At 39.9% G+C, this 10,245-nt stretch overlaps 1 non-coding gene across 1 annotated transcript; it reads right to left on the bottom strand.

Moving 5' to 3' along the window:
• Positions 1-5,991: 5,991 nt before the first annotated feature.
• Positions 5,992-6,098, bottom strand: LOC147936260 (small nucleolar RNA R71). Its single transcript, XR_015569720.1, has one exon. It is a non-coding gene; the product is annotated as a small nucleolar RNA R71 (small nucleolar RNA).
• Positions 6,099-10,245: the final 4,147 nt, after the last annotated feature.

A 10,245-nucleotide genomic window follows, 5' to 3' on the forward strand; every position in this document is an offset into this window, starting at 1 on the left:
ATTTTCCTAATTGTAAGAGTTCAGGATAAATTTGGAGTGTTTAGACAACACTTAAACCCGTTTTATCCCAAAACAAACTTAAACGGAGAAAACAGGCTAAAACCGAGAGAAAATATTGATTCGAAGCAGTAAACAGATATGTTACTCTTTCTAGGGTCAAAAGATGTAACAATCCACTGCATTTGACTAATTATAAGAGTTCGTGTTGAATTTGAGTGTTTAGACAGCACTTTTACCCATTTTGTCTAGAAACAGGCTAAAGCCGAGAAAACATTGATTCGAAGCAGTAAACAGCTTTGTTACTGTTTCTAGGGTCAGAATGTGTGACAATCAAATGCATTTGCCTAATTGTAAGAGTTCAGGATGAATTTGGAGTGTTTAGCCAACACTTAAACCCGTTTTATCCCAAAACAAACTTAAACGGAGAAAACAGGCTAAAACCGAGAGAAAACATTGATTCGAAGCAGTAAACAGCTATGTTACTCTTTATAGGGTCAAAATATGTAACAATCCAATGCCTTTGACTTATTATAAAAGTTCCGGTTGAATTTGGAGTGTTTAGACACCAATTATACCCTTTTTGTCCCGAAACAGGCTAAAGCTAGAAAACATTGATTTGAAGCAGTAAACAGCTATGTTACTCTTTCTAGGGTCAAAATTTGTAACAATCCAATGCGTTTGACTAATTATAAGAGTTCGGGTTGAATTTGAGTGTTTAGACACCACTTTTACCCATTTTGTCTAGAAACAGGCTAAAACCAAAAAAACATTGATTCGAAGCAGTAAACAGCTTTGTTACTGTTTCTAGGGTCAGAATGCGTGACAATCCAATGCATTTGCCTAATTGTGAGAGTTCAGGATGAATTTGGAGTGTTTAGACAACACTTGAACCCGGTTTATCCCAAAACAAACTTAAACAGAGAAAACAGGCTAAAGTCGAGAGAAAACATTGATTCGAAGCAGTAAACAGCTATGTTACTGAAACTGACTATTTGTGTGGTGTGGTGAATGAATGATGTATGGAATTATGAGTTATGAATGAATGGATGTCAAGGTGTTTCAATTCCTCTTATGCAGTTGCAGTATAAGAGGTGTCAATCCTATCTAAGTGTTTGTGAACAATCAAGATGTGCATATGAGTCTAAGTCAAGCCAAATGTAAAGATTGTTTGTCACTAACAATCCTATAATGAGATATGAAATACAGAAAGTAAAAACAACTAGAACAAGATACTAAATGCAAATGAAACAGAATGATTATAATAGCAAGAACAAAAATAGACACTATGTTAATGAACTAATGCAAGACAAGTAATGAACAGAAAACTAAGTGAATGCAATAGAAATGAAACAGGAATGAAACAAGAGATAAGACAGGACAACTACAAAGCATGAACACAAATTCTGGAGACGAACTCGAGCAGCACTCGACCGAGTGTAGGTCGAGTACAGGGTCGAGCTAGACTAAACGTGAAAACAGAGCAACACAAGAAAAACAGAGCAATGCAAAAACTAATCAAACAACAAGCAAGCAATGATATTTAGACTAAGATATTAAAAAACAAAGAAGGCCTTGAGGAGGGATTCATGGGCTAAGCTAATCATTGTGGTTATCTAACTTGGTCAACAAATCTCAAGCAAACTTTGAGCTGATCTCTAGACATACTATTCTAAGACATGTTTAATCCACTCTCATGGCAAGAAACAATCAAACCTATGCATTTCTAGACTTGTTCTCACAAAGTAAAGAATCTACACAAGCAGGCATTAAGCAATACATCTCAAACCAAACAAGACCTCTAATCTCTTAGCAAGCCTAATGGTAAGCTCTAGATCTAGCCTTATCTATGCTCCTTAGACATTGGTGTGATGCTAAGATGCTTGAAATCAAACCCTACCTTCTCAGATATATGATCAGCATTAAGAACATCTAGCCTAGAAGAGATCTACAACAATCAAGCTTGACCAAATCAAATAAACCACAAGATCAACCCAGCCTAACCCATCCTCAAGGTCCTAAACAAACTACTCACAAGAACACATGGTGAAATAAGTCAAAAGCCCAGAAAATATTGAAACTTGCATCATTAGAAAGATGAAACAGAGATCTACAATATTGATGAAGAAATAAAACTCGAAATCTTAATATTTTGAAAGTTATGAAACAAACAAAATACAAGAATCTAGTCTTTCTTTCTTAAACAAGCACAAAATCTAAAATAAAAGAAAGTGCAAAAGGAATAAAATCTAAAAAAGGTAAAAACTAGGTTTTAGACTCTCTAAAAAGCTGGACTCTTTTGTGGCTGCAGGTACAAGGGCTTTATATAGGAGGTGAGGTGGAAGCCCTAAATATACAAAAAGTCAAAGCAGTCAATGGCTCGGTCAACTCGACCAGTGCTCGGTCGAGTGGCTGGTCGAACTGGCTTCTCTCGTGCATTCTCCACTCGGTCGAGTCCTTCTCAGCACATGGTCGAGTGTGCGGTCGAGTTGGACTCCGGACCTTGATTCTTCAGCCTTAACTTTCTTGTTTTCTCCTCAGGATTGCTTCACTTCTTCTCAGCATTGCTTCCATGCTCCTTAAGCTCCAAAATCACCTGTTTATGCATGAAAAGATGCAAATGCAATGCAACTATACTCTAATGCATGATTAGTCCTAAAGCTACACAATAATGGCCTAAATGGATAGCAAAAGATGCAAAAGTTGTGGATAAACTAAGGGAAAACAAGGTAAAATATATGAACATCAACACCCCCAAACTTAGTCTTTGCTTGCCCTCAAGCAAATAATCAAGACAAAAGAAGGTAGGTGAGGTTTGAAAGTGGGATCTCAGCTCCTAAAGCTTGCAAATAGACTATCTAGAATCAATGTCCAAGTTACTAGTACTATGATGCAAGTTGAATGAGCTATACTTAAAGACTTTAGACAAGCATATCACAACCTTTATTGATTTGAGCCTTAGACATCCACATGCATTCAAATCAACCATTTCCTTTAACATTCATTAATCAAGAACATGAATCAATTCTATGCAATGCTTAAACTTATTTGGCTTGGAAATAAAGGCTTTGAGACAATGATGGTCTCTTTTTAGAGTAGGGCTTATCAAAATCAAGGTTCTCTCATGAAAATGGATTGAGCTTTAGAAGAATGCTAAAGGTAAGAACACCTAGACACATACAAGAATAAAACCTTGTCAATAAAGGTTGTGATATGCTTGTCTAAAGTCTTTAAGTATAGCTCATTCAACTTGCATCATAGTACTAGTAACTTGGACATTGATTCTAGATAGTCTATTTGCAAGCTTTAGGAGCTGAGATCCCACTTTCAAACCTCACCTACCTTCTTTTGTCTTGATTATTTGCTTGAGGGAAAGCAAAGACTAAGTTTGGGGGTGTTGATGTTCATATATTTTACCTTGTTTTCCCTTAGTTTATTCACAACTTTTGCATCTTTTGCTATCCATTTAGGCCATTATTGTGTAGCTTTAGGACTAATCATGCATTAGAGTATAGTTGCATTGCATTTGCATCTTTTCATGCATAAACAGGTGATTTTGGAGCTTAAGGAGCGTGGAAGCAATGCTGAGGAGAAGTGAAGCAATCCTGAGGAGAAAACAAGAGAGTTAAGGCTGTAGAATCAAGGTCCGGAGTCCAACTCGACCGCACCACTCGACCACCACTCGACCGTGTGCTGAGGAGGACTCGACCGAGTGGAGAATGCACGAGAGAGGCCAGCTCGACCAGCCACTCGACCGAGCACTGGTCGAGTTGACCGAGCCGTTGACTGCTTTGACTTTTTGTATTTTTAGGGCTTCCACCTCATCTCCTATATAAAGCCCTTGTACCTGCAGCCACCAAAGAGTCCAGCTTTTTAGAGAGTCTAAAACCTAGTTTTTACCTTTTTTAGATTTTATTCCTTTTGCACTTTCTTTTATTTTTAGATTTTGTACTTGTTTGAGAGAGAAAGACTAGATTCTTATATTTTGTTTGTTTCATAACTTTCAAAGTATTAAGATTTCGAGTTTTATTCCTTCATAAATATTGTAGATCTCTGTTTCATCTTTCCAATGATGCAAGTTTCAATATTTTCTGGGTTTTTGACTTATTTCACCATGTGTTCTTGTGAGTAGTTTGTTTAGGACCTTGAGGATGGGTTAGGCTGGGTTGATCTTGTGGTTTATTTGATTTGGTCATGCTTGATTGTTGTAGATCTCTTCTAGGCTAGATATTCTTAATGCTGACCCTATATTTGAGAAGGTAGGGTTTGATTTCAAGCATCTTAGCATCACACCAATGTCTAAGGAGCATAGATAAGGCTAGATCTAGAGCTTACCATTAGGCTTGCTAAGAGATTAGAGGTCTTGTTTGGTTTGAGATGTATTGCTTAATGCCTGCTTGTGTAGATTCTTTACTTTGTGAGAACAAGTCTAGAAATGCATAGGTTTGATTGTTTCTTGCCATGAGAGTGGATTAAACATGTCTTAGAATAGTATGTCTAGAGATCAGCTCAAAGTTTGCTTGAGATTTGTTGACCAAGTTAGATAACCACAATGATTAGCTCAGCCCATGAATCCCTCCTCAAGGTCTTCTTTGTTTATTGAAATCTTAGTCTAAATATCATTGCTTGCTTGTTGTTTGATTAGTTTTAGCATTGCTCTGTTTTTCTTGTGTTGCTCTGTTTTCACGTTTAAGTCTAGCTCGACCACGTACTCGACCTACACTCGGTCGAGTGCTGCTCGAGTTCATCCCCAGAACTTGTGTTTTTGATTTGTGATTGTCTTGTTTCATTCCTGTTTCATTTCCATTGCATTCACGTAGTTTCCTGTTCATTACTTGTCTTGCATTAGTTCATTAGCATAGTGTCTATCTCTGTTCTAGTTTCATTATAGCTTTAATTTGTCTGTTCTGTTAGCATTTAGTATCTTGTTCTAGTTGTTTTTACTTTCTGCATTTCATATCTCATTTTAGGATTGTTAGTGACAAACAATCTTTACAATTGGCTTGACTTAGACTCTTATGCACATCTTAATTGTTCACAATCACTCAGATAGGATTGACACCTCTTATACTGCAACTGCATAAGGGGAATTGAAACACCCTGACTTCTATTCATTCCATACATCATCATTCCATACATCTTTCTTTCACCACACCACAAAGAAAGTCAGTTTCAATTTGGCGCCGTTGCCCATTTGAGTGTGTTTTGTGACATTTAGGATCATTATTAGTCTAAGATTAAGTTCGTTTAAACACTTGTGAAGTTACTGAACTCGAATCTTCCTTTGCTTGGCTGTTTTCTGTTTCAGGTACCCACTCGACCACCTACTCGACCACCACTCGACCGAGCTGTGATCGAGCACTTGATCGAGCCAGAAGCCGGATCCAAATAGCCATTACTTCCCAGTCGACTTGACCACCCACTCGAGCCTGCGCTCGACCGTGTACCTGTTCAAGTCTGTAGTAGAGTTTGTTGATGCACACAAGGTCAAAAGGCAAAGACAGTCTTCAACATCCTATTGACAACATCCACAGGCTACAAAAGGGTTTGAGACATAAGCAAGGAAGAGTAGTTCAACAACAACAAGGTCAAGCCATCATGGAGCAACAAGCTATCCATGAGCAGAGACCAAGGCACATTGGTGCAGGAGATGCACCCAATACCCACAACCAAAGGGCTGGAATTGTGCCACCTTCAGTAGCAAACAATAACTTTGAGATCAAGAGTGGATTGATCTCAATGATACAAGCCAACAAGTTTCATGGGTTGCCAATGGAGGATCCACTAGATCACCTTGATGAGTTTGACAGAATATGTGGGCTCACTAAGATCAATGGAGTGAGTGAAGATGGATTCAAATTAAGGCTCTTCCCATTTTCTCTTGGAGACAAAGCTCACCTTTGGGAGAAGACTCTTCCTACTGGAGCTATCACCACATGGGATGCATGCAAGAAAGCTTTTCTTGCCAAGTTCTTCTCCAATGCAAGGACTGCTAGGTTGAGGAATGAAATTTCTGGGTTTGCTCAAAGGAATAATGAAAGCTTTTGTGAAGCTTGGGAGAGGTTTAAAGGATTCCAGACTCAGTGTCCTCACCATGGCTTCAGCAATGAGTCACTTCTAAGCACCTTGTATAGAGGAGTGCTTCCCAAGATAAGAATGCTTCTTGATACAGCCTCTAATGGCAACTTCCTCAACCAGAATGTGGAAGAAGGATGGGAATTAGTTGAGAACCTTGCTCAATCTGATGGCAACTATAATGAGTATTATGATAGGACCATAAGGAGCTCCTCAACTGATCAAGAGGACAAGTATAAGAAGGATTTGAAGATGGTCAATGAGAAGCTTGACAAGATACTCCTCAGCCAGTCCAAGTCTATTCACTTCATTGGTGCAGAAGAAGCTCCAGTTCAAGAGGGGGAGCCTGAATTTGCTGAGTTGTGCTACATGCAAAACCAGGGAGGATTCAAAGGCTACAACCAAGGAGGTTTCAGAAACAACAATCTCTCTTATAGGAGCACCAATGTGGCCAATCCTCAAGACCAAGTCTATCCACCTCCTCAGCCTCAACAACAGCAACAAAACTACATCCCCAAGCAACAACACCAAGTGTTCCAGCCCCAATTGTGCCCCCCACCAGGGTTTCAGACTAACCAGGGCCAGGAACAAGACTTAAGAGCAATGATGCAACAGTTGTTGATTGGGCAAACACAAGGCAAGATTGAGGAAGCCAAGCAGTTTGCTGAGTTGAATCAAAGGCTCACATCACAGTACAATGATCTGAACCCAACCAACTCCCTGGAAAAGCTGTTCAAAATCCAAGGGAGTTCACTGCAAAAGCCATTCATATCTCTGATGAGGAAGTCACTGAGGACAGTGAAGTCCAAGTTTGGCGGAATTCATTAGTTACTGAAGCCCCAAGTGATGTTTGTGCAAAGCAACTGGAGTCCGTTATTGCACTCGACCAAGTACTCGAACAGCCACTCGACCGAGTGCATGCTCGAGTGGTTGATCGAGTTGTAGACTCAGAAGCTGTCAAGCCTGCTAAGTACATTCCTCCTGCTTACAAGCCACCTCTTCCATTCCCAGGACGTTTCAAAGCACAAAAGATTAAAGAGCTTAGGGAAATCATTGAGAGAAAGGAGATGATGGCTGAGCAACAAGAGGCAGAGAAGGTTTTGAAGGAAGTGGTTGTGATTGAAGAAGCTGTGGTTGAGGAAGTGTTGGCCATACAAGAGATCACCATTTCTTACCAAGAAGAGGAGAGAGGACCTGCCTTGGAACAGTATGATCCATATCCTCTCTACAAAGATTTTTTGCTTGATTTGTCAAAGAAGAAGGCTGAAGCTCAAGATGAGAAGGATCTTGAGGACCTTGGAGGAGTTATCATTCCAATCAAGCTTAAGGATCCAGGTCCATTCTATCTGCCTTGTACACTTAGCTATCTTCACTACAACCAATGCCTTTGTGATTTGGGAGCTTCAACAAGTGTGATGCCATACTCCATAGCACAAAAGCTTGGGAGAACTGATTTCAAATCCACCAACCTTCATATATGTCTAGCTGATGGGTCAAACAAGGAGATAGTTGGAAGGTTGGAGAATGTTCCAGTCAAGATAGGGAAGGCAAGGGTTCACACTGATTTTGTGGTGTTGGAGATGGACAAGGAACCTGAAGATCCAATCATTCTTGGAAGGCCATTCCTAGCCACTATTGGAGCAGTTATTGATGTCAAAGAGGGTCTTGTGACCTTGAACATTGCTGAAGATATAGCTATGAAGTTTAACATCTATAACCCAACCAACCTTCCTACCATTGATGATCAACCTTTTACTATCAAGGACAAAGGAGGTCAAGAAGGTTCAAGTGGTGAAGCAACTCCAAAGGCTAAGCTCTCCTTTCAATATGAGTCTGTGGAAAAGCTTAAAAGGTCAGTTCAAGAGTTGACTAGTATGGTTGAGGATCTTCAAGTTAAGCTGAACAAGAGGTCCTTAAGGAAGGCAAGACCAAGGCTCAAAATCAAGAAGAAACATGGTTTGTGTGTTAAGGGTGAAGTGATCAAGGATCAACTTCACAGTGATCAAGAGGTTCCAGGGAGGATTTCATCACCTCCTTGGTATCTAAACCAAGTCTAAAAAGGACAACAAAGTCAAGCTTAGTGACTTTAAACAAGCTCACTAGGGAGGAAGTCCCTAAGGTATCCTTTGTAAATATGGTTTATTTTCCTTGTAGTTTTGATGTGTTTTCTTTTATGTTTGTGTTGGACAGGCCTTTAGGTGAAAATGTAGTTGGGTAAAGAGAGATTTAGACTTGGAGAAGGATACTCGCAAGCCCACTCGACCTACCCACGAGAGGTACTCGACCGAGCTGGAAAGGAATTGAGGCCCATTTGATCTTCAAATCGCTAGAACGATCGAGTGGAGGGAAGAACAAGAAGAAAAATTTTGAAATTTCAAAATTTAGTCAAGGTGCTCGACCGTGTACAGTCGAGTGTGGGGTCGAGTGGCAGCAAAAAGCAGGTCAAAGATTCCCATTTCAAATTTGAATGGTATGGACGCTCCACCCTTGTCTCTTTGTTCCCTTAGCTTCTTTATATAGACCTTGCACGAGATTATACCTCTCACATTCTGTCATTTGCTCAAAACCATTGAATTCAAATTTTAAAGTCTCTCTCAAGCTTAGTTCTTTCAAGTTTTTGGATCACTAACCTATTAACTTTGAGCTTTGAGTCTATTCCCTTCAGTTCTATTTGAAAAATGTCTTCAAGAATCACTAGGAAGTCTCAACAAACCGCTGAAACCTCCATGGAACGTCATGATGCTAGCCTTGAATCAAGAGGAGAAGCTGGAAGAGCCACTCGATGCCCCACTCGATCATGCACTCGACCGAGTGGTGGTTCGAGCAGCCGGTCGAGCCAGATGCCGCGTCCAAGGAGAGAGAGAGTTGAGGAAGATCCTCAGAGGACTGAAAGTGAGGAGGAAAGGGAGTCAACTCTCAATGAGTTCATGAGGAGACACAAGGCCAAAGGGAAGAGGCCAGCAGCTGAGGTTGAACAAGAGGAGAGTGAGAATGAGAGTGAGGAAGAAAGTGAAAAAGAAGAGATAGAGGATGATGGAGAAGCTGAGTCTTGTGGATTGTCAAAGAGGCAACTTTATGATGCTTTCATGAGAATGGAGTTCTTAGGGACCAGATATCCACACAAGGAAACCATGGAGAAGCTAGCCATTGGTGAAGGTGTGGAGTATCTCTTTGAGAAAAGCACTCTACCAGCAGTTCTACCAGCAGCAAGGTCAGAATTTTGACACTCGTGGTCCAGATCGACCCCCCCACTCGAGCACATACTCGACCGAGTCCCGGTCGATTCCCATCGTCGAGCTGCCCCAATCTCCACCTCCAAGTCACCAGCAAGACCCCAACTACTCCTATGACAGCATGCAGATGGATGTGGACAACTACTTCCACAATCCCTAAGGTACCACTATCACCTTCACTTGTAGATATCATTGCATTTCACATTGTGTTTTGTTTTTTGTTTTTAATCTTGAATCCTCAATCAAATTTCTTTCACACAGGGACTGTGTGATTTAAGTTTGGGGGAGGGTTTGAGATAGCATTTGACATTGTGTTTTGTGATTCTTATTTCAAATTTTTAGCATCATCATGTTAATACTTGCATAGCATCTAAGGCATAGAAAAACCCTAAAAATTTGAATTTTTTTGCAAAAATCTTTATAAAAAAAGAGTGTTCATGTAGTTTGCACTGCACATTAGGATATTGTTTAGCATGTTTCATGTAGGATTGTATAATATTTGCATTAGGGATCTATGATGAGTATTCCCTTATTAGCTTGTTTATTCACTAGACTAGGATCAATGCCCAAGTTAATAGTACTTTGGTGCTAGTTGAGTGGTTAGAAGCATAAGATTAAATTAAGCCTTGAATTCCTACATTGCATTTGGTCTAAATTGAAGCATGTTGAGATTTGAAACCATTTCCTATTTATAAGAACCTAATATTGACTTTCAATTATCAATGTGTGCATTGCTTTAAACTCATGGATACCATATACATATTTGGATCATCTTCTTCCTTTTTACCACTCTTGTTGATCCAAGTAGCTGATTGAATCATTAGAATCAGTTCCCCTACCCCTCAACCAAACCTTCTTTCAAGCCATGTTTATTCTTGTGTGTGTGAGGCCTATTTTTGGGATTGAGCTTGGTAGAAAGTGTTAGGTTTGAACTGACAAG

The sequence above is a fragment of the Camelina sativa genome, chromosome 10, assembly GCF_030686135.1.
Source record: "Camelina sativa cultivar CO46 ecotype springtype chromosome 10, ASM3068613v1".
NCBI lineage: Eukaryota > Viridiplantae > Streptophyta > Magnoliopsida > Brassicales > Brassicaceae > Camelina > Camelina sativa.